We start from the raw sequence: 17,113 nt of genomic DNA on the forward strand, positions 1-17,113 counted from the left end.
GTGCAGTAGTTAAGAATCCGCCTGCCAATTCAGGGGACACGGGTTCGAGCCCTGGTCCTGGAAGATCCCACATGCCGCGGAGCAACTAAGCCCGTGCACCGCAACTACTGAAGCCCATGCACCTGGAGCCCATGCTCTGCAACAAGAGAAGCCACCGCGATGAGAAGCCCACGCACCACAAGGAAGAGTAGCCCCCGGTCTTCGCTAGAGAAAGTCCATGCGCAGCAACAAAGACCCAACGCAGCCAAAAATAATAAATAAATAAATTTATTTTTTTAAAAAAGGAAAAGGGCTGAATAAGATAATTATCGAACAGAACATGGGGATGTAATGGAATGCCATTTTCCATCTGTCACATCTGGAGGATTCTTGTTAAGTAGAACACACATCAAATTTAAGTCTCAGCTGATCCCAGCCATTCATGTCTTTAGGCCTGCAATCATAACCTCTTCTGTCACTGATGCACCAGTGGCTTTTGAGCCAGTGGCTGACCCATAACCCCTGGTGTCTAGTGAGGAAAGGGGAGCAGAGGGTGGCTGGTGGGATGGCCCCTGACCCTGCTGAGTCCATGTATAGCTTCTGCTCAGATCCTCCTCCCCTTCCCAGGCTGGTATGTTATCAGGAATCTCAGGAGGGACCAGGGGGCTAAGAGTCAGAGATCAGCTCATCTCTGCTGCCTTTTGTTTCGTCCAGGATGTCCAGAGAGGAAGACCCCAAACTCTTGTGTAGTCAGCCCTTGAAATAGGTCTTCTGAATTATTTGCTTAGGACACAGTCATTTTGATCTCAGGTGGCCTCAGCCTGCAGCGGCTTGAAGCAGGATTTCAGTTCCCAGCCAGAGACTGAAGTCAGGCCACGGCAGTGAGAGCGCTGAATCCTACTCACTAAACTAGTGACCAGTGACAAGGCTCTGGCCCTTCGGCTTTGCAGAAATGAATTCCCACAAAGACGGAAAGTAGTGAAACAAGTAAAGTGTTTATTCGGAGGAAAAAGAGTACGTGTGGATCGACACACAGGTGGGCTCAGAGAGTCACGCCCTCGTAGTAGTTTGAATCACTTATATGGGGCATTTCTTCCGGATTTCCTTTGGCCATTCATCTTGCTTTGCCTGGTTCTGAGTCCGTATTTGATTTATCTAAGGGTCCTCCCATGTGTGCGCACACGCCTCTTAGCCAAGGTGGATTCCAGTGAAGAGGCCTATGGGTAGCTTGACATCACCTACTATGCGGTGGCGCCCCCTCCCTTTTTGACCTTCAAGGAGCCTTTCTGTGCATGTGTAGTCAGGAAGGTCTCCTTGACCTTGAGAATGAGAAATATGTGCCCAGCCCTGGGCAGGGCTTAGCTCCTCCTCCTCTTCATCTTGGAGTATCTGTCCATAGGGTCAGACTCCAGCTGTTCAGCCTGGGGCCCATTTACCTCCTGCCTCAGTTTGAAGAGATTTCTTCCTGCCACATAAATAGATAATTTTCAGGTGAAGAGCTGGAATTTACCCTAGACCTTAGGGACAACTTCCATTTTAGTAGGTGGCCGTATGTCCCAATTTGCTTGAGGCAATTCCAGTTAAGACTCAATGGCCTGGTGCGATTATTAATAGCATTCTCTTTCACTGTCTGAAGTAAGAAGTATTCCCATTGCAAAAATAAATCATACAGTCCGTAGAATTCTAGGACAGATCACATTTCTCCAGTATCAGTTCCTACTCTAAATTCCCTCCCCAGTCATTCTTTCTGACTGGAACCAGTCAGACTAACTTGCTTCCTGGTCCCCTGAACTGTGCAACCCAGGAATCCTTTTTCCCCACAGGTTGGTCATGCAATTGGTTTCTGTTGTTGCTGTGGCCACTGATGTTATGTGAGGATGAAAACTGTTCATTTGCTGTCTGCTTTAACAACAGCTCACTCAAAGGCTGAAAAATATTTGAAACCCAGTTGTAAACACCCTGAAGAAACTGGAGCATTGACTGGCGTGTCCTGTGCAAAAACCTGTAAAGTTCAGACCACTTTAAATTGTTCTTTTTTGTGAATAATGCACAAATTAGGGCAGCTCCAGGGTAGGTGTGGGCTATTAGGCCAGTGCAGGGTTTTAAAATAAGTTGAATTATAACACAACATTGTAAATCAATTATATCTGAATTTAAAAATTAAATAAATAAGTTGAATTGAAGTACTTCTGGGGAGTCCCCCCTCTCCAGGGAGCCATAGCCCCTAACCCTTTTGTCCAATTCCAGCTGCTTCTCTCATGTTTACCTTTCCTACCTGGTGCCAGTTTTGCCAGTTCAAAACTCACAAGACTTGTGAGTTTGTGAACTCAGCTCTAAGTTTCCTTTTCTGTCTTTGTTACCTGTTGTTCACATTGGAACAGGAGGGAAAAGCGTGCTGGCCTCTCAGCCTGGCTTGGCAAGTGGGGTCACCACAGGTGAGATAAACCTGGCCCCTTAGGCTCACACCCGTGTTTGCAAAACTATGCTATTTTCATTTCCATGCTAATAGCTGACCTTCACTGAGCAACTCCCACCTGCCTGGGCCTGTTCTGAGGGTTTACCTGTCTTGGTAACCTTAAGGGGGAGGTGCTTTTATCCCTATTTTATAGGTGAAGAAACTGGTACAGAGAGGTTGATTAACTTGCCTAAGGTAATCTGAGTGATAATTTTTTAAAAACTCATTGCTTCTCATTTTCCAATTATAGTAGCAATTATTGTTCATGACAGAAAATGTGGAAAATACAGAAAAATAGAGACGTAAATTTACAAAATTACAAAATAACACAAATCATCTCCAATTGCACCCTGAGACATAATCCCATGTTTAGTAAGGTTCTGCCAGTTTTTTTTTCCCTGAGTATATATATTTTTAAACATAGCTGGAATCATTTAGTACATCTGTTTTATAACCTGATTTTTAAAATGTCCTCAATTGTGAACATTTTCCCATGGCAGTATCTGCTCTTTTACGTCATGTTTTTTAATGCCTGCATCGTCTTCTACATATGTTCTATAATGAATTTTGTTCTTAACTGATTCCCTATTGTTGGACATTTATGTAACTTCCAAGCTGTTATAGTTAACCAGCATGCAGATTTACAACAAGAAATATATATCTGGCAAGCCAACAAGACTATTTCTGCAAGTTGGTCACACATCTTTTCCCTCTAAGAAAGTATGTGGAAAATCAAACTATATCACAGAATTCAAAAAAGGGGCTTTGATCTTAATAAGTGGGGTCCGCAAGCTAGGTGGTAGCCTGTTAAAACCTGTTTGGATAAGAATGTCTGCACTGCAGTCTTCCAAGTTACATCAAAGACCACACATGTCAGGGTCTCCTTATCCACACCTATACTGACCAGTACATGGGTTTTTCTTCCTGCCACATAAGTAGATCGTTTTCAGGTGAAGAGCTGGCATTTACCCTAGGATTCTGCATTTCTAACAAAGTATCACACTTCAAAGGCTTTACAGAGCTTTCTGCAAGCTCTGTCCAGTGACTCCTGTTTCCATTTCATTGGCCAGAACTGTATCCTGGAACCAGCTCTGGTGCAGAAAAGGCTGGGAGACATGGTCTTTTTAGCTGAGCACTTTGTCACCCTGAATACAATGTGTCTCTGTTAGTAGGAAAGAAGAGAATGGTGTTAGTAGGTGACTCTGATCACATTGGAAACTTTTTAAAAAATCTGTCCCATTAATAGTTACAGTTCATTTTTGGTAGAAGTGTGATTTCCACAGCCTACCCTGTATAGAAATATTTTCCCAAGGATGTTTTCTGTGAAACCAGAATAACTGTAATATTATGAAGTGATGGACCTTGTCATTCTTCCTGGCTACAAATTCTCTCTCCTATAGTTTCCCATTCTGGTTTGTGAAATAAGTGGTTTTTGGGAAGGGCTGGGATGAGCTCAGAGACACCAACTCTCCTGCATGCCTTTGCTTATAAAGTACTCACCTTTTGCATTCAGCCTGTGTGCTGTTTTAACTCCAGATACAAAGATCTAATATCCTGTAGATCTATCACTATGTCAAAATAAAGAGCTAAAAAATCTTCAGATGTGGGCTTCTCTGGTGGTGCAGTGGTTGAGAGTCCGCCTGCCGATGCAGGGGACATGGGTTCGTGACCCGGTCCAGGAAGATCCCACGTGCCGCGGAGCGGCTGGGCCCGTGAGCCATGGCCCCTGAGCCTGCGCGTCCGGAGCCTGTGCTCCACAACGGAAGAGGCCACAACAGTGAGAGGCCTGCGTACCGCAAAAAAAAAAAAAAAAAAAAAAAATTCCAAGATCCTGATCCAACTGTATGAAATATTTTTGAGATATTCTGGGTCATCTAGATCTAGCAGGTGAAACAAGAATGGCAGAATGTTTATGGCTGCAGTTTACTCTTTCTACTTTCGTGAATCTTAAAATTTTTCCAGGCAAAAAACTTTCTAAGAAAGTTGTTTTTCTTTTTTTTTTTTGCGGTACGCGGGCCTCTCACTGTTGTGGCCTCTCCCACTGCGGAGCACAGGCTCCGGACGCGCAGGCTCAGCGGCCATGGCTCACAGGACCAGCCGCTCCGCGGCATGTGAGATCTTCCCGGACCGGGGCACGAACTCGTGTCCCCTGCATTGGCAGGCGGACTCTCAACCACTGTGCCACCAGGGAAGCCCTCTAAGAAAGTTTTTAAAAATTGAAAGATATCCAGAACATATAAAGTACTCCTACAATTCAACAACAGTAAAAAACTCCATTAAAAAATGGGCAAAGGACTTGAATAGACATTTCTCTAAAAGAAGTTACGCAAATAACTAATAAGCACATGAAAAGAAGCTCAACATCACTAATCATTAGGGGAATGCAAATCAAAACCACAATGAGATACCGCTTAACATCCATTAGGATGGCTAGTTATGAAAAAAACAGAAAATAACAAGTGTTGGTGAGGCTATGGAGAAATTGGAACCTTGTGCATTGCTGGTGCAGCTGCTATGAAAAATGTTATGGCAGTTCCTCTAAAAAATTAAAGATAGAACTACCATATGATCCAGCAATTCCACTTCTTGGTATATACCCAAAAGAACTGAAAACTTCAGTAGATATTTACACACCCATATTCATAGCAGCATTATTCACAATGGCCAAAAGGTGGAAGCAACCCAGATATTCAGTGGATGACTGTATAAACAGTGTGGTATATATCGATATATGTATATTGTGATATATAGATATAGATATATAGATATCACATTGTGGGTGTGTGTATATATATATATATATACACTGTGAGTATATATATATATATATATACTCTATATATATATACACACACAATGGAATGTTACTTGGGCTTAAAATGAAGGAAAGTCTGCCACATGCTACAACATGGATGAACTCTGAGGACATTATCTTCATGAAATAAGACAATCACAAAAGGACAAATCCTGTTTGATTCCACTTATATGAGGTACCTAGAGGAATCAAGTTCTTAGAGACAGAAAGTAGAACGGTGGTTGCCAGGGCCTAGGAGGAAAGAGGGATGAGGAGTGAAGTTTAATGAGTATGGAGTTTCAGTTTGAGAAGATGAAGCAAGTTCTACAAGAGATAGATGGTGGTGATGGTTCCCTAGCAGACTGCATGTACCTAACGCCATGGAACTGTACACTTAAAAATTATTAAAGTGATATATTTTATGTTACACACATTTTGCCACAACCTTTTTAAAAAGAGTGATTGCTGGTTGGGTTCAGCCATGAGAAAGTCTTGTTTGGGATTGTTCTTTTGGCCTGGATGCGTTGGAGCAAAGCCATAGCCAATTACAGCCCTCATGTAACATGAGTGACAAATCAATCTCTGCTATTGTTTAAAAAATGAATACACTTTATGTTTATATTTTACCATAATAAAAATTTTTGAAAGAAAACTTTTTTTGATTATGAAAGTAATACAGGTTCTTTATGTTAAAAAAATGTGGAAAGCGAATACGTCTCTCAATTCTTTCCTTCAAGAGTTTAGAATAGATTTGTCCAGATTTTATGTATGAATATATGTTTTAAAAAGGATCAAGCTGAACTTTGTTCCACTTACAGCAACTTCCTGCATCATGAAGACATCTCCAAGTCTTTCTATATAGACCTACTTTACAGTGCGTGGTATTTCACTATGTACAATAGATATGCCGTATCTTTTTGGCCAATAGATGTACAATAGATATGCCATATGTACAATAGATATGCCGTATCTTTTTGGCCAATGGAGATTTATCATTTATGATACTTTTGTTTACTTGTTTAGCAGCCCAAGTTAAGATGGTTAGGGTGGACTACCCTGGTGGTCCAGTGGTTAAGATGCCACGCTCTCAATGCAGGGAGGCAATCCCTGGTCAGGCAACTAGATTCCCACATGTCTCAACTAAAGATCCCGTGTGCCGCAACTAAGACCCAGTGCAGCCAAAAAAAAAAAAAAAAAAAGGTTAGGGTACGTATGGGTAGATTTTAAAATTCTTAAAGTGAAGCCTAGATGGCTTACTCTCCCACTTGAGAGAGGTGGGATGCATTATTACCCTTAGAGTCTGGTTTCTGAAGTGGATTTGGATGCAGGTTCAGAACTGCAGGGCTGTGCACACTCCTCCCTTTGTAAATATTCCTGCCTTGTGTGTGTGGTCCCTCCCTGGTCATGGGAGTTAGTCAGGGCCCAAAGCAGGGGGACTGCCTGTTTTTTTTTTTTTTTTTGGTCCAAATTCAAACTTTTGCTCTAGCTTCTGCCAGTTGTGACCCCAAAGTATCCACCCTCTGGTCATGGCCACTCCAGCCCTAGCACTTGGGTCTGGTAAGCCTGCTTCCGTTTGCTTCTTTCCCAAGACCTTGCCTTGCCACTCAAACAAGGTTTGCATTCCTTCCTGTGGTATAATAAATATATTTGGTATTTGTCCCCATTTCCTGGCACAGAGTTCCCAAAACCCCTGGAATTCCCTGAATGATAGCAGTGTCTTTTGTTAGCCGTAAGGAGCCCCTTTTGAGCACACTGGAGTTTATGCTAATGAGGTGGCTTAGGGTGGGGCCCTAGATGGCCTCAGGATGGGGCTGGACACCAGAAAGACCAAGTGATTGGAGGACTGGAACTTTCAGTCCCACCTTCCGACCTCTGGGAAGGGGGTGGTGCTGGATTTTAGCCTCTATTAAAAAACTCTTGGACAATGAGATTTGATGAGCTCTTTGGGGCTGGTGAACAAGAATGCACCCAGGGCTTCCCTGGTGGCACAGTGGTTAAGAATCCGCCTGCCAATGCAGGGGACACAGGTTCACGCCCTGGTCTGGGAAGACCCCCACGTGCCGCGGAGCAACTAAGCCCGTGTGCCACAACTACTGAGCCTGTACTCTAGAGCCTGCGAGCCACAACTACTGAGCCTGCGTGCCACAACTATTGAAGCCCATGCACCTAGAGCCCATGTTCTGCAACAAGAGAAGCCACTGCAATGAGAAACCCGTCGAAGAGTAGCCCCCGCTCGCCGCAACTAGAGAAAGCCCGAGGAACAAAGACCCAAGGCAGCCAAAAATAAATAAATAAATAAATTAAAAAAAAAAAAAAAAAAGAATGTGCCCACGTGCCAGGAGGGTGGCACAGCCTAGGTCCACACAGGGCAGAAGCGCTCTTCATCTGGCTGTTTACTCGTATCCTTTAATATCCTTTGTCATAAACTGGCCGGAGTGAGTACACTTTCCTGAGTTCTGAGAGAACCACTCTAGCAAATTAACCCAACCTGAGAGGGGGTCGTGGGAACCTCTGGTTTAAAGCTGGTCAGTCAGACAACCAGATGACAGACAACCTGGACTTGAGATTGTTGTCAGAAGTGGGGGCGGTCTTCTGGGACCGAGCCCTTGACCTGTGGGGTCCGACGCTCCAGGTAGAGAGTGTCTGAAATGAAGTAAATTGTGGGGTGAGAACTGCTTGGTGTAGGAACACCCTACTCCACCCAATCCTCCCCCCCCACGCCCCCTCCCCCACATGCACTTGGTGACTAGAAGTATTGAGAGTAGAGGAGGAAAGTAGAATTTTCCTCTTGTACTTCCTTTGCTCAGACATTTGCTGACCACACAGACATGACCACGCCCTTCCCAGCTGCAGAGTTTCCCTAGACTTGACCCCCGGCCTCTTGTTGGAGAGCTCTTCTTGCTCGTCAGACATAAACACAAGACTCAAAGCCTCCCCCTTACCCTGCTGAATCTGTCCGTGCCCCTCAGGGATTATTCTCCTGATGAGGTAGAAATCACGTGCTTCAGGATCACCTTTGAGGATGAGTGAGGCTGTGACCATACCCTTCACCCATGGGGACAGGCGCTGACCCCTCCGAGAGGAATCTCCATTAGGATGTGATGGGGAATTTGGGGAATGTGATCTGACTCAGTTCATTCCTTGCTAACCAAGTCATTGCTGCCACCCATGTGTTAGTGATGTGGTCTGAAGGTTTCCATTTAGTTAGTTTTAGTTTCTGACTCCTTGCAAACTGTATGGTCCCTTTTGATGAAAAATTGGCTATTTCTGCTTCTCCTTAATATTCAGTTCTCATGTTTTCCTCATTGGAAATGGGCAGCTTTCCTGTGCTCTGAGTCTACCCTCACCTCCCTGGCACCTGGGTCATCTGCCTGTGTATTGAAGGCCCTGCCTGTGGGAGTTTTACTTCTGTCCTGAGATGGTCGTCCTGCCTGTCTGTGCTTCCCAGCAAGCTCTCCAGTTGTGTCTCCAGCCATATCTGGCTCCCACTGACAGAAGGGCTAAGGCTGGTTTTGGTCTATTCTCTCCCCTTTCCTGTTTTTGGTGCTATGAACAGAATTTCACTTTTCCAACCTAATCTGATCATCCTCCTGGAACAAGGGAAGCATCCTGGGTACCACAACTGCAGGCAGATGAGGACAGAAGACTCACTCACAGGTGATGGGGGGAAGTCCACTAGCACCCCCCCACCCCCGCCTTGTTACACAGCTCCTTCCCTTGTGCCATTTATAATGTTGAAGAATCCGAGGTGGAGTGCTGATTCAGATGAGTCCTCGTCTTCGCTTGGTCCCTAAGCCACTACGTGAGAATCTGATGGACACCCCCACATTAACACCTTGCCGTGCATTCCCCTCATCTGGGTGAGCCGCCTGCACAGAGGGGACAGTGGCCCAACGCCTGGTCAGTCTGTGTGTGGTGAAGACGCCAAAGACCTTCGGCCCTCAGCCGTTCCCCTTTACCTGCTGCTTTGTTTTCTCACCCCTTTCCGGCTGGGGCCCTACATCCCTGTTTCTTCCCCAGTGTTTTGTCCTGTCTTCTGTTCCCTCCCTTTTATTCTCCACGTAGCACCAGTACACTCTTTGTCTGCTGGCTCTTGGAAGTTTCTGTTTTGGTCCCCTTCCCGGTCCTTACTGTTCAGGGTTGTGGAGATAAGTGCTGGATGCTGTCATTCTCTCTTTGTTGCACTTGATTATTCTGTTCTTCTCAGGTTAATTTCCCCCCCCCCCAAGGTTAATTTTTGCTCAGGATGCAGATCAAGTCATGTGTTATTTGTCAGATGGTGAGAGCAGAACCAGGAATCAACTCTATAAGGCAGGGCCTTTCTGAGGACATGAAGTATGGAGGGAAGGCACTGTGAGGACTCCCAAAGGCTAGGCTCCAGAGATCTAATTTTGTAGAATCTCGTGGATCCCAAGAAACCACAAAAGGTCTTAGAAGAAAGGATCCTGCAGGTATAGTGCGTGCAGTAGGGATCCACCAGGAAGTCACAACTTGCTGCCTGGCAGAGAATCCTCACTGGAGAAAGGTTTGCTCTCACCTGTTCCTGCAGCCCGGAGAACTTCCACTGGCAAAGAATCTCGTAGATGTAAAGTGTGTGAGAAAGCGCTGAGAAACAGACACATGTTCTCATACATAAGGGTGCTCACGCCAGAGGGAAACCCCACACTCGCAGCGAGTATGGGGAATTCTTCGAGTCTAGTGCTGTGACCATCCCCTGTGGAGGGAAGGCCCAACAGCGTGAGCAACGTGGCAGAATCATAGCCCTAGTCCCCAGCTTACACCACGCGGGGAGAAGTCTGAGTGCCGAGGGTGTGAAGAAAGGATCAGAATCACCGCTCAAGCTCATCAGTGCTTCATGATAGAGAAAGCTCCATGGGCGTCACAAGCATGGAAGAACTTTCTGAGATGTGAGGCCCTTTCTTCCCATCAATGAGCATACAGAACGGGAAGGAATACATCTGTAAGGAGTGCAGAGAGGCCTTTTCTCAGGAGGCCACTGTTACTGTCTGTTTGTTTTTTTAAAGATTTTTTTGAGTGGACCATTTTTAAAGTCTTTATCGAATGTGTTACAATATTGCTTCTGTTTTATGTTGTTTTTTTTGGCAGTGAGGCATGTGGAATCTTAGCTCCCTGACCAGGGATCAAACCTGCACCGCCTGCATTGGAAGGCGAAGTCTTAACCACTGGACCGCCAGGGAAGTCCCCAGGAGGCCACTGTTATTGTTGGTCAAACAGTCCACACTAGAGAGAAGCTGTATAGAACGTAAAGAATACAGGAGAGATTTCAGAGACGGGTCACACTTCATTACACACCAGAGTTCACATCCCAGGTGGGCCATGTACACACCACAAGTGTGGAAGAGCTGTCGTGTATATCACACTAACCTCTGTTCACTGCAGAGTTCACACCGGAGAGAAGCCCCATGGGTACAAAAGCTCCCAACACTTGGTTCTTCTGAGTAGTCACTCTGGGGAAAGCCTTGCACGTGTGGCGAGTGCAGAAAAGCCTTCAGGCATCGGCCCCATGTCACGGTCCATCAGCGTATTTATTCTGTGAAGAAGGCTTAAGAACGGTGTGGAAAAGCCTTCAGCCAAAAGTGGACTCTCAGGGTCCGTCAAGGAGTCCACCCATGGACTTCCCTGGTGGTGCAGTGGTTAAGAATCCTCCTGCCAATGCAGGGGACACAGGTTCAATCCCTGGTCTGGGAAGATCCCACATGCCGCAGAGCAACTAAGCCCGTGTGCCACAACTACTGAGCCCATGCACCGCAACTACTGAAGGCCATGCACCCTAGAGCCCGTGCTCCGCAACAAGAGAAGCCACTGCAATGAGAAGCCTGAGCACCACAATGAAGAGTAGCCCCCGCGAGCCACAACTAGAGAAAGCCCATGCGCAGCAACGAAGACCCAACGCAGCCAAACTTCTTCAACCTGGTGGGGGTTTCAGTATCTGTAAGACAGCTCACAGGATATGGCTCAGAATATTATCTGTAGCCCTTAAGAAGGCACTAAAAGTCCTTGACTATGCTTAATGACTAAACTATTATTATTTGGTCTCCTTTGACAGTTTTCCTTTGTTTCTGCATTGTCTCACTTCTCTGATTAAACTTATTCTTTGGCAAAAGTTTTTCCACGAACAAAAGGCAAGCTGAGGACATGGGGGGCATAGACCATAGGGTCCTGTTCCGTTTCAAGAGCGGAACTCGGAATGGGACACTGGGTTTGTCCAAGGGTGGTGTATTAGTCCCCTGGGGCCACCATGACAAATGACAACCAGCTGGTGGCTTGAAACAACAGGAATTTATCCTCACAATTCTGGAGGCCAGATGTCTAAAACCATAGTACCAGCAGGGCTGGGCTCCTTCCAAGGGCTCTAGGGGATCACTCTTTGCCTCCTCCAGCACCTGGAGGCTCCAGATGTTCCTTGGTTTGTGGCTGGAGCACTCCATTCTCTGCCTCCTTCTTCACAAGGCCCTCTATTCTGTCTGTATCTCTCCTTATGTGTCTCTCAGGACACTCACCATTGGATTTAGGGATCGCCCAATAATCCAGGACGATCTCAAGATTCTTAATTACATCTGCAAACACCTTTTTTTCTAAATCAGTTAACTTTCATAGGTTCCTGGGGTTGGGATGTGGACATATCTTTTGCGAGGCACCAATCAACCCACTCACTACAGGTTTAGTCGGTGGAGGGACGGTAAGGAAGCATGTGAGCCCGTTCTGGAGAGAACGGGGGCAGAGGGAGTGCAGACGGCAAGCATGTGTAGAGCTAGAGGGTAAGACTGAGTCACACTTGCCTGATGAAAGCAAGGATCCTGTTATACCCAACTCTCCGTGTCGGATGCAGCGCCCCCACACACACGTTCTCAGGAGGAGGAGATGGAGGAGGTGGGGAAGGAGTTGTATCACAGCATTCCTGTTACACAGCCATGGCCTTTCTGGAATCAGCCACTGCGGTGGGCGTCAGGTCTCTAGATGCCTGGAAGCAACACAAGCAACTGGAGGTTGAGGGGACAGCATTGCCAAAGCAGGTGGGCAGGAACTAGAAGAGAACACATTTATAATGGCCCGAGCTCCTGTGGGCACCTCTGGAAGCCCTGAAGGTTACGCTGAAGGCTTTCAGAGACCGGGCTACCTTTGGTACTGAGGCAGCCATCCATAAAATAAATTGCATGTCCTCCTGCAGCCATGAGAGACTTGTCCTCACAGACCAAATCCAATCCCCCAGCTTCCAGGAGAAAGAAGCGGTCTACATGCAGGACACCTACATTACGCTTGGCATTAAGGCCAGTGCCCAGATCTCCAATGAATGGCAAAAGTCCGCCCCAGCTCTTTCCCATAGGATTGCTTAGACAGGGACACAAATAGTGGTGTGCTCTGGGGAATGGTAGGGTGAGGCAATCTCAGCCTTGAACAAAAGAGAAGGGGCATTGGCCAGAGTAGGCCAGATTTTGATGTGCAGACAAAAGATGGTGATGCCAGGATGAAATGACTCACTGGAAAGGGATAGCACCTGGAGGAAGATGGCTTGGGGGGCAGGATGTATTTCAGGTTAGTTGAAACATAACTTTTTCAAAAAGGTTTTCCAAGGCACCCTAAAGAAGTTGGGTGCCCTATTCTTTCAACTCACTTGTTCAGGGTCATCAGCTTACAAAGTTAGCTCCACAATGGCAGGGACTAGCTAGCATCCTGTCTAATGCAGCTGATGGAATGAACTGGAGGAGAAGGGGAGGGAGAAATAATCAGCTGTCTCCTGCATCTTCGTTCTGAGCAGTTGCTAGGTGATGTCTAGGAGGACCACTGCTGCTTGCTACCTGCAGGAGCTGTTCCCTGAGCTCTGCCCCCTGCACAGCACTGGGTGGGGGAGGGGTGCAGAGGGAGGGTGCCTGGTCCTTTCCTGGACTCACTGAGGCTGGACTGCATGCAACCCTCCCTCCATAGGTTTGCCTCGCTGGCCTCTATCGTCACCCCAGCAATTGCTCATCACCTCCCAGCTCTTCCCCTTCTCTGTCCTCATCCCCAGACTGAGGAATGCCAAATTGAAGTGTTTCGAAGTGTTGAGTCACCCCCCCCAACCCCGTTTTCCTTTCTGCCTCTTTCAGCCAACCCTAGCTGAAGAAACGCTGCGGGGGCTGGCAGTGTCACCCCCAACACCAGCAGGAGCCCCGTATCTCCTGCCATCCTCCCATTGTCAGATGTACTTCAAACCATACGATGGAAGCAAACATTTCTGCTTGTTTTACATACGCTTCTCACCGTGGATAAGATGGGCCGGACACGCAACTGTAATGTTTTCAGGGTTAGGGCTCTGCTCAACTGATCTTCCCATAACATCAATTTCTTTTTTTTTTTTTAACATCAATTTCTTTTGGAATTGAATTTGACACACAAAGTCCACATGGTTTGTAAAGCACAGGTTTAAAAAAATTTATAACCTATTTTTGGCTAAAGGAGGGTTGTAGAAAAATAGTTTCTATATAATCAAATAGTCATTTTTAAAAATTAAAGGGACTTCCCTGGTGGCACAGTGGTTAAGAATCCGCCTGCCAATGCAGGGGACACAGGTTCAATCCCTGGTCCAGGAAGATCCCGCATGCTGCGGAGCAACTAAGCCCGTGCGCCACAACTACTGAGACTGTGCGCTAGAGCCCACGAGCCACAACTACTGAGCCCACCTGCCACAACTACTGAAGCCCGCACGCCTAGAGCCCATGCTCTGCAACAAGAGAAGCCACCGCAATGAGAAGCCCGCACTGCAACGAGGAGTAGCCCCTGCTTGCTGCAAGTAGAGAAAGCTCGCGCACAGTAACAAAGACCCAACACAGCCAAAAATTAATTAATTTAAAAAAAAAAAGATTATAGGCTAGTTCTAATAGGATTGCTGAAAAGGGTGTATAACCTTGGAACATTTGAGAAGTATCCATTTCATTGCCTACTTATGTACCAATTGTGAAGTTTTTTCTAAGTGATGTTTCTTTGCTAGTTGTGGAGAGAGGGGAACGTCCCACAGTCACTTAGGGACCTGTCTCCACAAGTGGAGTGGACTTCTTTATAACCCAGGGTTTTGCTGGTGCGATGCTGCATTCAGCACGGCCTCAAAGTGATGTCCCAGTATCCTGCTACCCTCTCGACACATGGCACCAAATATGTAATCTGAAAATAAAAACGAGGATGGTTCCTGTTTTATAGACAATTTAAGAGGAAAACCCTTGAAATGGGAAGTCTTTTTTAAAATCAAACTTTGCTTCATCCCTCAAATTTCCTTGATCCTATTCTGTTCCTTACTTTATAAACTCATTACATATTTGATTTTAAATTTTATTAAGATAGGTTAATTTACCCTGTTAGAACCTTCTTAGAGTTTCTCCCCACCACACCTGCTGCTTGATACAGAATTTTTTGAGGGGTGGCATTAAAGGCATAGGACTAGACGGAGCTTTTTGAAAGCAGGGACCAATACTTGATCATTTCCGTATCCTCAGCACTTGACGTGAAGGCCTGACGGAATGAGGATTGAATTGAGCCAGGCCTGCCGTGCTTTCACGTGGCCATAAAGCAGCCAACCAGGTGCCTGCTCCTGGGAGGAGGTGGGCTCCGCAGTCTACCCGTCCCGCCCCTTGGACCCGGGCCCAGAGACGGGGTTACCAGCTGGGCGGCCCCCCAGACTCAGGCGGGCAGATGGCCCCAGCATCCTCGGCCCGAGAACGGCGGGGGCGACGCCAGAATGAGGCGGGGCGATGGGTGAGCGCGCCTCGACCCCCGGCCAAGGAGCCGGGGTGCAAGGAAGAGGAGAATCACCTCGAACCCGGGATGTGAGAAAGCTTACAAGGCTGGGAGGACAGGCAGGGAAAAGGTTTCCTTCCCTCAGAGGGAAAGGAAGGAGAGAGCCTGCTTTTGAAAACAAAACCCTCATCCCCACCCCCACCCACGTAACCAGATGGGCCCGGGAGGCCGATCTTCGACGGCAGAGGGTGGTATGGGGCCAGCAGATCCGCGCACAAACTGCACACGGCGCCGGCCTCGAGCCGCGGGAGAAGCAGGTTTATGAGCCCTGAAACCCTCTGAGATGAGAGAGATAATATCTATAAAATCCAGGATTGCTAGAAAGCCACAGACTTTCTTCTCCAAACTGCCGAAAATAAAAAGTTGGAAGTGAAATTAATAGCGCTGGGGATGAGAGAGGAACGAGGCCATGCACGTGTATCTTTAAAGCATCTTCTGGACACATTACATTCCGGGTGCTGACCTAAGCAATTTGCACTTCTTATGTCATTTAATCCTCACAACAACCCAAGGAGATAGGGGTTACAATCTTGTTTAATCAATGAGAAAATTCTCTTAGGTTAACTTGCCCAAAGTCACATCGCTGACTCAACAGGACCAGTTTAATAACTATGCCAGTAACTTTCAAACTTTTTGGATCCACAGTAAGGGATGTATTTTAGATCCAGAGCACATACATATAATATATAACTGAAAGGAAAATTTCATAAAATGTGTACCCTTCTTTCTTTTCTATGCATTCCGTTTTATTTAAAAGGAAATGCTTGTCCCGACCCGCTTAATGCATTTCATAATTCACTAAAGGGACAGCCCCCCACCCCCACCCCCCAGCTGGAGAAACACTGTGTTACTACCTCCCAGCAGCAGAGGGGCTGGAGTGGACCCTGAAGAGGGCTTTGCCAGGCTCCCTTGAATTGCTGGCCTGAAGGGTAAATACCCTCCTCAGATAAACAGTGAGGATGTGAGGACTGTAAGGTCGTCTTGAATCTCCTGGCCCTGATGAATTACATTCCAGCAGAATGAGGGAACTTGCCTTGGAGACCTTTGAGGAAGTGCCACGGAGGAAACTGGCAGTGGATTAGGAACAAATAATAATCAGTTATAAAGGGGCACTGCATGCATTCACAAGGAACAGGTCTCTGTCCTGGTGGGAATACTTCTACTAGTACTGTATACACCTGAACTTCAGCAAAGCGTTGGACTAATTTCCTAACAGCATCATGGAGAACTTGGGAAATGTAGGATGGTTTTTGGTTAAATAAATTTACTCCCAGTTGGCTGCCTATCCCAAACAGGGCTCAAAGGAGATAGTCCATGAGGGAGTTCTTTCTAAAAACAAAAGCAGTGAACAAGTGTTTTAGAATTTATATCATTTTTTTAATGGTTTTATTTTATTTTATTTTTGGCCGCATGGCATGTGAGATCTTTGTTCCCTAACCACGGATCGAACCGCACCCTCTGCATTGGAAACGCAGAGTCTTAACCACTGGGCCACCAGGGAAGTCCCTATATAATATTTAATTGCATCTGTCTCCTCCACTAGAATGTGAACCCTCTGAGGGTGGAGAACTTACTTCATTTACCACTTCTGTACTCCCAGCGCTTAGCCCAGGCTCAGGCATTTAAATGCTCCTCAGTCACTCTTGGTGGAATGTGATCATTAATTGGTCAATATCTGCCTGAAAGAGACCTCCAGGGACATGGTCCAGGGCTCTGGCCTAAGTCCCCTCATGTTCCACATTCTTACCAGTTACTTGGACATGGGAATGGATGACATATTTATCAAAGTTTCAGGTGGCACAAAACTGGGACAGCCAAAGCACCGGATGACAGAATCAGGCTCCAAAAATAACCTAGCAGCCTGGAATGGTGGGCTGAATCAGGATGAAAAATAATAGAGATCTGTATTCTGCCTGAAGGTCTAAAACTTAACTTCATAAGCGCAGGATGAGGGGGTATCTGGTTTAACAGGAACACATGTGAGGGATTGGGGTTTTTATGGGAAGCTAACAAATGAAGCAGCAATGTGGTGAGGTCGCCGACGCTGCAGACTTAGCCTGTGAAAATGCAAGCTTGAGGCAGCGCCCCTCTACTTGGTG

The sequence above is a fragment of the Grampus griseus genome (genome assembly GCF_964374135.1).
Source record: "Grampus griseus genome assembly, chromosome: 10".
Classification (NCBI taxonomy): Eukaryota; Metazoa; Chordata; class Mammalia; order Artiodactyla; family Delphinidae; genus Grampus; species Grampus griseus.